Genomic DNA, 12629 nt, shown 5'->3' with positions numbered 1-12629 from the left:
GCAGTGTGCAGAGCTGCTTGGCTGCGCCTCCATGTGGGAGCCAGAGGGGGGACATGCTGCTTCCGGGAGCTGCTTGAGGTAAGCGCCACCTGGACCCTGCACCCCTGACCCCCTCCCATGCCCAGCCCTGATCCCCCACCTTCCCTCCGAACCCCTTGGTCCCAGCCCGGAGCACCCTCCTGCACCCCCAACCCCTCATCCCCAGCCCCATCCCAGAGCCTGCTCCCCCAGCCACAGCTCTCCCCCCTCCCCCCCGCACACTCGCCCTCTGCCCCAGCCCGGAGCCCCCTCCCACATCCTGAACTCCTTATTTCTGACCCCACCCCAGAGCCCGCTCCCCCAGCCAGAGCCCTCACCTTCTACCACACCCCAACCCCCAATTTCGTGAGCATTCATGGCCCACCATACAATTTCCATACTCAGATGTGGCCCTTGGGCCAAAAAGTTTGCCCACTCCTGGGTTAGAGGCTCTACCTAAACTGTTGCTCTCCTAAGAGAGTTAAAGCTGGCACAAACTTGTAGCCAGGGAATAGAAATTCCTGTAGTTTCCATTGCAGGCTGTCTGCTGCCTTCTCATTGTGCAACGCAATCACTGTACTGAACTTTCTATGCCTTTGCACTGTCCTCTTCATAGGGCCCCAGGGTTGGCCCTGAGGATCTTGCCTGAGCTCTGAGAGAACGGAACGGACTTTGCAATGTTGCCGGCAGCCTTGCTGTACATGCCAGTGGGACTGTGGCTAGTGCTTTGAATGCTCTCCACCCAGCATGGTGCCTGAGACTCCTTCCATGAAGTGGAGATATTCCATGAAGCCACATCTGAAGGAGGGGTTTCTGCTGCCTGGCTGCTTAAAGGAGTGATTCCTGTCAATACTGGGAATGCTTGCTGCTGGTGTGTTGATTATGCTGGGTGAAATGGTAAGTATACACTTTCTAGAAGTGCCAGGGCTCCACTTGATGAGTTCATTAGCCACAGAGCCATGTCTTTTCAATGGAAAATAATGGGGCATAGGCTAATAATTTCATGAACAATGGCTCATATGTAAGCCCTCATTAGCAAATGAGATAGTCATGCCATGCAGGTCAGTGACTATAAAGAGACCACATGAAAGCCTGAACATAGGCTATAATATTTAAAGTAGTGGAGAGCTTTTAACCAGAAATTTTTACTCTAAACAAATTCAGTGAACACAATTTTCAGACTTCATTCCAATAACATCTTCATATAGTAAGATGTTTATGGGTAAAAATGACCTTTGGAACCCTTTCACCACCGCACCTCAGGTTGACAATTAACATTTGGAGAGGTGTCATTCATAGTCTTTCTGCAGTAACCCTCCAAATGACATAGTTACTATTATGGCTATCTTTGGAATGAGTTTTAAAAAGCACATGTCCATTGCTAGAAATCTCTGTCACCGCTGTTTATTCAGAGGTGCTGCTATATTCATATAACCTCTGTATTAGTGCTGTCCAATCGAATGTTATGGTCACCAATGTTTTAGCAGTACTGTTGCTGTGTGCCACTTTCCCATATTAAATTTCAAATTTTCTGGTTTATGCACAAACTTTCTCATTTAGGGTTTTATACTGTAGTCCATCATCCTGGTATCTGAGTGCTTTTCTTTCCAGTTCATGATTGTTAGGTAACACCTCAGAGTTCTTGTGGGAGGAAAGTAGAGGGGGATGAATTTTTTTGTCCAAAACTTTTTGGGGGCAAAAAATGAAGATTTGGTAACACCAAAACATTTTTCAAATTTGTGTCAATTTCACAACAACAGCGGAACAAAATTCTAAAAAAATTAAATTTCATTTTAACATTTTCAATTTTTTTGGTTTAGAACCACTTTTAGTGTCAAAAAGTTCTTTAATTTTTTTTTAATAAAAATATTTTAAAATGGTCAGAATTGAAACAAAGTGTTTCAATTTTGTGGAAACAATGTTTTGTTCACCCTGAAGTAAAAATTTGAGTCACCAAAAATTACCATTTTAGGGCCAACGTAAATAATTTTTTTTAACTTTTTGAAATTTCCAAAAAATGAAAACCCCATTATTCATCCAGCTCTAGATGAAAGGGACATGCCAGCCATTTTACATTTAAATTAATTAAGAAATTGTATATGGGAAAAACTTACAGAATCAAGGCTGATGAGTATATTGTCAGCACATGGACTTTGTGAAGGTACACTTGCTGGTTTTCAAAGTGAGCCTGGAGGGGTCTGTTTCATACAATCATAGAACTGGAAGGGACCTCGAGAGGTCATCTAGTCCAGTCCCCTGTACTCAAGGTGGGACTAAATATTATCTAGACCATCCCTGACAGGTGTTTGTCCAACCTGCTCTTAAAAATCCCCAATGATGGAGATTTCACCACCTCCCTATGCAATTTATTCCACTGCTTAACCACCCTGACAGTTAGGAAGTTTTCCCTAACATCCAACCTAAACTGCTCTTGCTGCAATTTAAGCCCATTGCTTCTTGTCCTATCCTCAGAGGTTAAGAAGAACAATTTTTCTCCTTCCTCCTTGTAACAACCTTTTATGTACTTGAAAACTGTTATCATGTCCCCTCTCAATTGTCTTCTGAGTCTTCTCTTCTCCACACTAAACAAACCCAGTGTTTTCAATCTTCCCTCATAAGTCATGTTTTCTAGACCTTGAATCATTTTTGTTGCTCTTCTCTAGATTTTCTCCTACTTGTCCACATCTTTCCTGAAATGTGGTGCCCAGAACCGGACACAATACTCCAGTTGAGGACTAATCAGCATGGAGTAGAGTGGAAGAATTACTTCTCATGTCTTGCTTACAATACTCCTGCTAATACATCCCAGAACGATGTTTGCTTTTTTTGCAGCAGCATTACCCTGTTGACTCATATTTAGCTTGTGATCCACTATGAGCCTCAGATCCCTTTCCGCAGTACTCCTTCCTAGGCAGTCATTTCCCATTTTGTATGCGTGCAACTGATTGTTCCTTCCTAAATGGAGTACTTTGCATTTGTCCTTATTGAATTTCATCCTATTTACTTCAGACCATTTCTTCAGTTTGTCCAGATCATTTTGAATTTTAATCCTATCCTCGAAAGCACTTACAATACCTCCCAGCTTGGTATCATCCACAAACTTTATAAGTTTATTCTCTATGCCATTATCTGATGAAGATATTGAACAGAACTGGATCCAGGACCGATCCCTGTGGGACCCTATTCATTATACCCTTCCAGCATGACTGTGAACCACTGATAACTACTCCCTGAGAACAATTTTCCAACCAGTTATGCACCCACCTTATAGTAGCTCCATCTAGGTTGTATTTCCCTAGTTTGTTTATGAGAAGGTCATGCGAGACAGTATCAAAAGCCTTACTAAAGTCAAGATATACACCACATCTACCGCTTCCCCCCTATCCACAAAGCTTATTACCCTGTCAAAGAAAGATATCAGGTTGCTTTGATATGACTTGTTCTTGACAAATCCATGCTGACTGTTATTTATCACCTTATTTTCTTCTAGGTGTTTGCAAATTGATTGCTTAATTATTTGCTCCATTATCTTTTTGGGTACAGAAATTAAGCTGACTTGTCTGTAATTCCCCAGGTTGTCCTTATTTCCCTTTTTATAGATGAGCACTGTATTTGCCCTTTTCCAGTCTTCTGGAATGTCTCCCGTCTTCCATGACTTTTCAAAGATAATTGCTAATGGATCAGCTATCTCCTCAGTCAGCTTCTTGAGTATTCTAGGATGCATTTCATCAGGCCCTAGTGATTTGAAGACATCTAACTTGTCTAAGTTATTTTTGACTTGTGCTTTCCCTGTTTTAGAGTCTGATCCTATCTTATCAGACTCTAACATAGTGAACTGGCATTCACTATGTTAGACGTACAATAGCCACCAACCTTGTTGGTGAAAACCGAAACAAAGAAGTCATTAAGCACCTCTGCCATTTCCACATTTTCTGTTATTGTCTTTTCCCCCTCATTGAGTAACGGGCCTACTCTGTCTTTGGTATTCCTCTTGCTTCTAATGTATTTGTAGAATCTTTCCTTTTATGTCCCTAGCTAGTTTGATCTTGTTTTGTGCCTTGGCTTTTCTAATTTTGTCCCTACATACTTGTGTTATTTGTTTATATTCATCCTTTGTAATTTGACTGAGTTTCCACTTTTTGTAGGACTCTTTTTTGAGTTTTAGATCATTGAAGATTCTCTGGTTAAGCCAGGGTGCTCTCTTGCCATACTTCCTATCTTTCCTACGCAGTGGGATAGTTTGCTCTTGTGCCCTTAATAATGTCTCTTTGAAAAACTGCCAACTCTCTTCAATTTTTTCCCCCCTTAGACTTGCTTCCCATGGGATTTTACCTACTGTGATACAGCATGGCCAGAGGGCAGCAGGAGAGGGTTAGAAGGGAGTCTTATTCCCTGTAGAGGGAAGAAAGTTTGCTATAGATTAATTAGAGCACCTGAAGCCAATTACAGCACCTGAAGTCTGTCACCTGATAAAACCCCCCTGCTTCAATCAGACAGGGGAAGGAGTTGGAGCAGAGAACAGTTTGAAGGAGTAGAAACAGTGGATTGGTGTTGGAGCAGAGAGCAGTTTGGAGGGAAGCAGAGGGAAGTTTGGAGAAGTGCTGCGGTGGGCTAAGAAGACCAAGACCCTAGGTAAAGGGACACCTGCCTTGTGCAGAGGGAGGGCAGGAAGCCCCCATAAACTGAAAGGCAGGAGAGGGAAGTAGCCCAGGGGAAGGAACTGCTAGTTCAAGTGGTTTACTGCTATCCTTAGGGTCCCTGGGCTGGGATCTGGAGTAGAGGGTGGGCCTGGGTCCCTCCCTCTCCACTCCCCTCCTCTAGGACACTAGTGGGGCAGTTAATATCCCAGTTCAGGGGCAAGAAATGGCACCCTGAACCCCCCCCCCCCCAAGAAGAGAAAGCACGCGATCCATCATAGTAGTGCCGGCAATTTGCCACATTACCAACTCCTTGAGTTTGCTAAAGTCTTCCTTCTTGAAATCCTTTGTCTTTATTGTGCTGTTCTCCCTCCTACCATTACTTATAATTGTGAAATCTACCATTTCATGATCACTTTCACCCAAGTTGCCTTCCACTTTCAAATTCTCAACCAGTTCATCCCTATTTGTCAAAATCAAATCTAGAACAGCCTCCCCGCTAGTAGTTTTATCCACCTTCTGAAATAAAAAAATTGTCTCCAATACATTCCAAGAACTTGTTGGATAATCTGTGCCCTGCTGTGTTATTTTCCCAACAGATGTCTGGGTAATTGAAGTCACCCATCACCATCAAGTCCTGTGCTTTGGATGATTTTGTTAGTTGTTTAAAAAAAGCTTTATCCACTTCTTCCTGGTTTGGTGGTCTGTAGTAGACCCCTACCATGACATCACCCTTGTTTTTTACCCCTTTTATCCTTACCCAGAGACTTTCAACAAGTCTATCTCTTATTTCTATCTCTACCTCAGTCCAAGTGTATTCATTTTTAATATATAAGGCAACACCTCCTCCTTTTTTCCCCTGCCTGTCCTTCCTGAGCAAGCTGTATCCTTCTATACCAATATTCCAGTCATGCGTATTATCCCACCAAATCTCTCTAAGATACTGATTTGATTCCCCACCCAGTTCTTTCTTCTCTCTCCCTTATTTCTGCTATAACAGCCCGTGCTCCCCCTCAGATTCTGACCCTATTCCCAGGTCTCCATGTTTTTGACTTACCTGTGGACTTTGGTCACCTGCCCCTCTTGAACCTAGTTTAAAGCCCTCCTCACTAGGTTAGCCAGTCTGTAGCCAAATATGTTCTTCCCCTTCCTCGATAGGTGGACCCCATCTCTGTTTAGCAGTCCTTCTTCCTGGAACAGCATCCCATGGTCAAGGATGCCAAAGCCTTCCTGGCGACACTATTCTCGCAGCCAGGCATTCACCTCCAGGATGCAGCTGTCTCTGCCTTGACTGGAAGGACTGGAGAGAACACCACCTGCACTCCCAACTCCCTCACCCTTACTCTCAGAGTCCTGTAGTCACTTCTAATCTGCTGTATCATTAGTGCCCACATGAATGAGTAGCATGGGGTAGTAGTCCCTCCATAACATCTCGGATATAGGCCCCTGGCAGGTAGCATATCTCCCCAGATGCCATGTCAGGGCGACAGATGGGTGCCTTCATTCCCCTCAGAAGATAGTCTCCAACCACCACTACCCTACATTTTCTCCTGGGAGTGGTGGCTGTTGTCTTCCCAGCCTTGGGGGTACATGGCTTCTCCTTTTCAACCTTTCGGGGTGATTCCTCATCACTCATTGCCAGGGAAGCATAATGGTTCTCCATCACAATGGTGAGTGGGTTGGGAGTAGGGGTGGAGCACTGCCTGCTGCCAGAAGTAACCAGCAGCCAGTGTCCTCCCTGTACCAGAGCCTTATCCTCCTCCCCTAGTGGCATGACAGCAGTCCTCTCTAGCTGGATATTACATTTCTAGCTGGATATTTCATCATTGTCTCAAGTAAGTGCCCCGATCCTCCCTATGAAGCAAGCTGAATATGTTTCATTTGGTGGGGCTTTTAACCTTAAAGCAATTGAAAGAGCTGTTACCTAGACAGCTGGGAAAATGGAATTTGAAAAATAGCAAGATGGAGAATGAAGGAGGCTGGCTACTAGCCAGAGATAAAATGCATCTCATTGTTCCTGCTTTATTTCTTTGTGTCCTTTTTCAGGTCGGTCGGTCGGCCTCCATATTCAGTTCAGTTGTGTAAAGGAGATGTGGGTGAAAGTTACTTTGAATTGTGTAACATCACAAATGTGTTACTATTCCCTCTTTCTGAGAAGACAATTAAGTTTTAAATACATCTGATTTTGATGGGAAAAGTAAGTAAAATGCATCATGAGTCAATCTTCTGTTTAATTAAAATATATCTTATTAACTAGACAGCTCCATAGCTGCCACTCTTAGGTTCTTGGGATGCAGGGGGTTGGCCACGGGTGGGTTTGGGTGGGGTATGGCCCGCCCACTTACCATTCAGGCCAACCCAAATCTGAGCAGCACTGTAGCGTTGCCAAGGCAGTGTGGAGGCATTGCCTTGGGCACGTGAAATCCAGGATGGAGTTATGCGCCTGCCCTTCAGAATGCTACACTATGGCAGCTCTGCCTTGCCTTTTTCTGAGCCATCCCATGTGCGTGCCCAGCTCAGCAGGTGCAGCCCTATGTGTGTGTGTGTGGGAGGGGCACCAGGGCTAGGGAGCGGGCATGGTGTTGGGGGAGAAGCTGCCGAAATTTCCACTCCTAGGTAGGCCACTGTTGGGATATGATCTACCCCAGGGCTCAGTGCACTGGTGAATGCAGTGAAAGAAGGAATATTTCCTTCTCCTTCATTCCCCCTGCTCAGTCTGTTGTATCTTAAATTCAGCTCACTACCAGGGGAGGCTAGACTGATGATAAGAAGACTCCAAGCTGCTCTCTGAACAGGAGTAAGCCATTCTGCTGAACACCTAATTTGTCTGTAACACATGGACATAATGCTAGGGGTCTGTCAATTTCCATTTAGAGACTGTCCAAGTGGATTAGACTGCATATTTTTCTAGTATGAAATTGTGGCGTTTCTGATACTGACAGGTGTTAGCTCACATTCCACTGGGCGAAGGAAGCCTATCTAATGTGTGCCAGGACTGGTCACCCATCTCAAGAAGGATATTGCAGTAGTGGAGGGGACACAGAGAAGAGCAATGAGAATGATCAAAGGGCTGGATATTCTTATGAAGAAAAGATTAGGATTGTTTATTTTAGCAAGGGGATAAATAAGTAGATGTGATATAAATATATAAAATAATGAATGATCTAGGGAAGATATATCAGGAAATTCTGTTCTCCCTATCTCTTAACACAAGAACAAAGGGACATTCAATGAAAGTAAAAAGTGGAAAATTCAAAAACGATAAAAGGAAATACTTTTTTCACACAAGTCTGATTAGACTGTGGATCTCACTGCCACAGGAAGTTGTGGCGGCCAAGAAATTATCAAGATTTTTTAGAACAGATTGGATATTTATATGGATATCAAGAATATCCAGAATTATCATAATTAAGGACAATAACATTTTGGAAGGGATCTTAAACCTCATGCTTTAGGGCTTATGCAAATTTCTAACTGCAAGAGATCAGGATGAAACCAAAGTGGGATGGCAGATTATCCCACTGCAGGATTCATACAACATCCTCTGAATCATCTGTTTCTAGTGACTTTGGAGACAGGATAGTGGACTAGATGAATCGCTGGTCTGGTCTGATCTGGAGATATTTGCAATGTTGCTATTGGAGATCCATCCATACCTTCACATGGCATTACTCCCTGGAATTGGTCTCTATAACAGACAGTCAGTTCAGCAGAGCAGGCCTACAATCTTGATTTAAATAAGACTATTTGGACATACCTGGATTTGGTCTAGAGACTGTTTGTTAATCACCTACAGAGCAGATGCATGCAAACCATGCTCAGATGGAAAAGAAAGGTTACCTGCCTGGAGGTTCTTCAAGGTGATGGCCTAGTGGGATTCACATAACACGTGTTCCTTCCCTACTGTTTCAGAGTCTCACAACAGATTGTTGATTTAATGGAGGAAACTGAATGGCAGTTGGGGCTGTGCATCTTTATATATGCAAGGGTGGAAGGGGCAGGAGAACACAGGCAGAGATGCACATGCAGCCACAAAGAGCCTTTCCTCCAGTTCACAGTTCACTTGCATCATCTACAGTGGAGACCCAAGAAGGCAAGTATTGCAAAGAAGCACAGTTACTACAGTAAGGCTAGATTTATAAAGGGACTTCGGCACCAACCTACCTTTGAAGGGTGGGACTTAGATCCCACCCCCTTTCCTTGGCATTTCCTTGGATAGCTTAGGTGGCTTCACACTCAGGTCACTGGTTTCTGAGAATCCCATTGTTAGGCACCCAGCTCTTCCCATGTATTGTATAGCGAGCCTGGGCACCCAACTCAGAGCTGTCAATTCCAGTGGGCGGCAGGGTACCTAAGGATGAGGCTTTGCAATGCCTATGTCCCTTTGTCGATCTCTCCCCCCACCCCTGCAAGTATCTATTTCTTCTCTCTCTCCAACATGCACACACACATCTGAATGCAAGATTTTTTGCCCGTATTAAGTTCCTCTGGGTTTATCAGGGAGCAGACTGCTGTAGTTAAAAGAACGCTGTGCAGCAGAACAGAAAATAAGATGTCACGGCAAACTAAACAGCTTCACTTTCACAACATACTAAAAAGCTCTCTGGTTAGCAGAGATGGACTGGTGGTGAAAGAACTCACCTGTCTTCTTGGGGTACTAGATGGATGGGTGAAACCAGGCAGGCACAGCTATCCTGGTAGTGCCAAGAGGGGATAACTGAGGGAGCTGGGTATAAATCCAATCTCATCTAAGACATCTTTGATTTTTACAGTGAAAGAATATATTTTATTCACCAGAACATCTTATTTTCTGTTCCATTGCACAATGTTATTTTAACCAGGGCAGTTTGCTCTCTGATAAACTTCGGAGAATACTCTAGCTTCCCAGTCAGAAAAGCTCTGGGAACTCTGATTTTATTTATTGGTTCATTTATTTCATTTTATTTTTCTGCCACGTTTAGTATGACTGAGTGACCAATTCAATAAAAAATGGAAAACTAGTGTGGATTGTATAATAAGACAGAGCAGGTTACCGAGGCCTCCCTATTATGCTTTCAATATTCTTTTCAAAATACAGATCTGAAATAGAGATATGCTGAATAAGATGGGTTGCTGATATTTCATTTCAATTCATATTATTGCTATGAATAGGAACAGTCACTGGCATATATCTTCTGAGATATCCACAGGGAATACATCCTTAGGAACAACCCAGCCAGCTACTGCATCCCCTTTGAATAGCAAGCAGAACATATGAAGGTATCCTCTATAATTCCTATAAGGAATGAACAATTGGGATTTGAGACTGTAAATCCTTGGGGGCAGGGAATGTCATTTATGTTTGTACAGTGCCTAGCACAATGAGGCCTGACTTGTTTGTGGTCTTTAAGTACTAGTAATCATAATAATAATGGGAGTATCTCAACCAATCACTCCACTACCTTTCAAAACTGAAAAGGAGCTTGGATCACCTCAGATCACCCTAGTTTTAATACAACCAATCACTCCAATACCACTGAAAAGATCCTCTTAAAGGAAAATTAAGGATTAGATTTGTCTAGTAAATATTTACCTATAGTGGAGTGTGTGTTTGTTTGTATGGTGAAAAACAAAGTGAAGCAGGAACACAACTTATGTTAACACAACTACCATACACCACAGACCATGCCCTGGTTCTGAGTTCTGCTCCCCTCAACCATAGCCTTCTGCACAGACTCCTTAACTAGGTTATTTCCCCCTAATGCTCTTAGTGGTGACTGTTTGGTATACTAGTCGATTGTATTGGAAGGGCATAGTCTGGCAAAGGGCTGTTTGCAGAAAGGTGGTAAAAGAGGAAGGTTGGGACGCCAGGGAAGGGGCCAGAGCTCAGGTTGTAGTGCATGGTCTGTGAAGTATGGCAGTTGTGGACATAATAAGGTGTGTTCTTCGGGCTGGAATAGTAGGGCATATATGCTGATAGGCAGCTTATCTTTCATTTCCTTTTTGTGGGTTTGTGTGAGGTGTGTTATACAAGTAGCAATTCTTGCTGTTTCACCACAAAGTTTTCTGTGTATTAATTTCCTAGGCTTTTTACTACTTATACCTAGAGCTAGACGATGGGAGTCCTATGCACAGGGAGAAGGGCAGCTGCTGATGGAGAAGATTTGATCCATCAGTAGCTGTGCATGAACCATCTGCCACTTGGGATAAAAGCCGACAGGAAAGGTTTTATCTGAAGCAACCAGGTTAGTGTGCACAGCACATAATATTACAAATAATGATCTTAAAATTCAACTTCAATGGGGGTAGGATCAGATGCTAAATGGTACTTCAGGACCTGAAGTTTGTAGTGTTTGTTAATCACTCTTGGCCCAAGGTGCTTGAAAGAGATCCTCTTTATTCGGCCATCAAGTTCCCAAATGCCTCTGCGTAACAGAACATGGGCTTCTGCAGTGCTTATCCCTGAGACCTCCTATCTGGAAAGATAACCCACTTAAAGGTGCAGTCCCCAATACCACCTACAGCAACACTCCAGCTGTCTTCAATTGTTTAATATAGGGGCTCATAATTCTTGGAGCTCATGCAGGGCCAGACCCCACAAACCTCATTCAGATCACATAGTATCTGACTCCATGTACAGTCCCATTGAAGTCAGTGTGAATACTTGTGAGTAAAATACTCTAGACATAAGTAAAAATATCAGAATCTGGCCCTTGGATTGAAATTAACCACACAACTAATAAATAAATAAAATATAGACAAATGAAACTGTAATAAAACATCTTTCAGAAGCAGTTTCCACCAGAGCTACCATACAAAGTTCTTCTCATTCATATATGCAAAATACAGGTGATTTTTATTTTGAAGACAGCATGTCTACAACCAAACAGGCACAATATTGCATAATTGCTTAGGTGCCAGAACATACACCTGACAAACAACCGTATGCTAAGGAACATTTTCACAGACACACTGCACTTTGGAGAGGCCAGATGATCCTATTACAGACTTATCAAAGCAGCTGGGATTAGTAGAGATAAAACAACTTTCAGTTCTGGTCTCTCCCTTTCTTTGCTCTTTTGTTTGTCTAAATAGCTGTTTTGGTGAGTGCAGAGAAATAATAGGAGGTAATTATTGCTTCATGTAATGTTCCATGTTTGGTTTTGTAATCCTTCAGTTCAGTTTATTTTCATTTTACGCAAAAAAGCTCCCCCTGGAATATGATAATCTCCTTCTAGCTTTCTAGAGTTCTCCTCCTCCTTTTGAAGGGTTCCCGGTTTAAAATACACCTGATTGTGATGCAAGGTCAGAGAACCAGGCATCGAATGCCCTGACTCAGGGCTGCAATTTTAACAAGAGCGCTCACTGATTAACACAAACACACAAAAGAATAGGAATTCACAAGACAAGCCAGAATCAGGGCACCAGGAACTTGCTCCTATTCTCACTGTATTCAATGGCTCATCTCACTTTGCCTTCACTGGTGCAGAACCAGGCATTAAGGGCCAGATTTTCAAAGGTTCCTAAAGATGCATATAGTCACCTAGTGAGATTTTCAGAAGTGCCTAGGGCCCAGATTTTTAATCAACTGTCAATGGGATTTTTTATTTTAAGTGCCTAAATCACTTTTGAAAAGGAGATTTGGGCTCCTAAATCAGTTAGGTATTACAACACTGAATTCAGCAATACCTTAGGTGTCTGAATCTGGCCCCATTTGACTTCAGTGGGTTTTTGATCAGCATCTTGGTCCCTTAAGTTCCTACACAATCTTCTTCTCTGCTCTTTCTAGTCAGTGATCCCTTAAATTTCTACAGGCTTTTCACTGGGTTCTTTCTGGTAAGACTGGACTTTATATCCTAGGGAGGGTTTCCATGAGGGCTGTCGATTAATCACAGTTAACTCACACGATTAACTCAAAAAATTAATTGCAATTAAAGAAATTAATTGTGATTAATTGCAATTTTAATCACATTGTTAAACAATAGAATACCAATT

The sequence above is a fragment of the Trachemys scripta genome, chromosome 9 (genome assembly GCF_013100865.1).
Source record: "Trachemys scripta elegans isolate TJP31775 chromosome 9, CAS_Tse_1.0, whole genome shotgun sequence".
In the NCBI taxonomy this organism is placed as follows: domain Eukaryota; kingdom Metazoa; phylum Chordata; order Testudines; family Emydidae; genus Trachemys; species Trachemys scripta.
Note: the sequence above shows the minus strand (reverse complement) of the source record.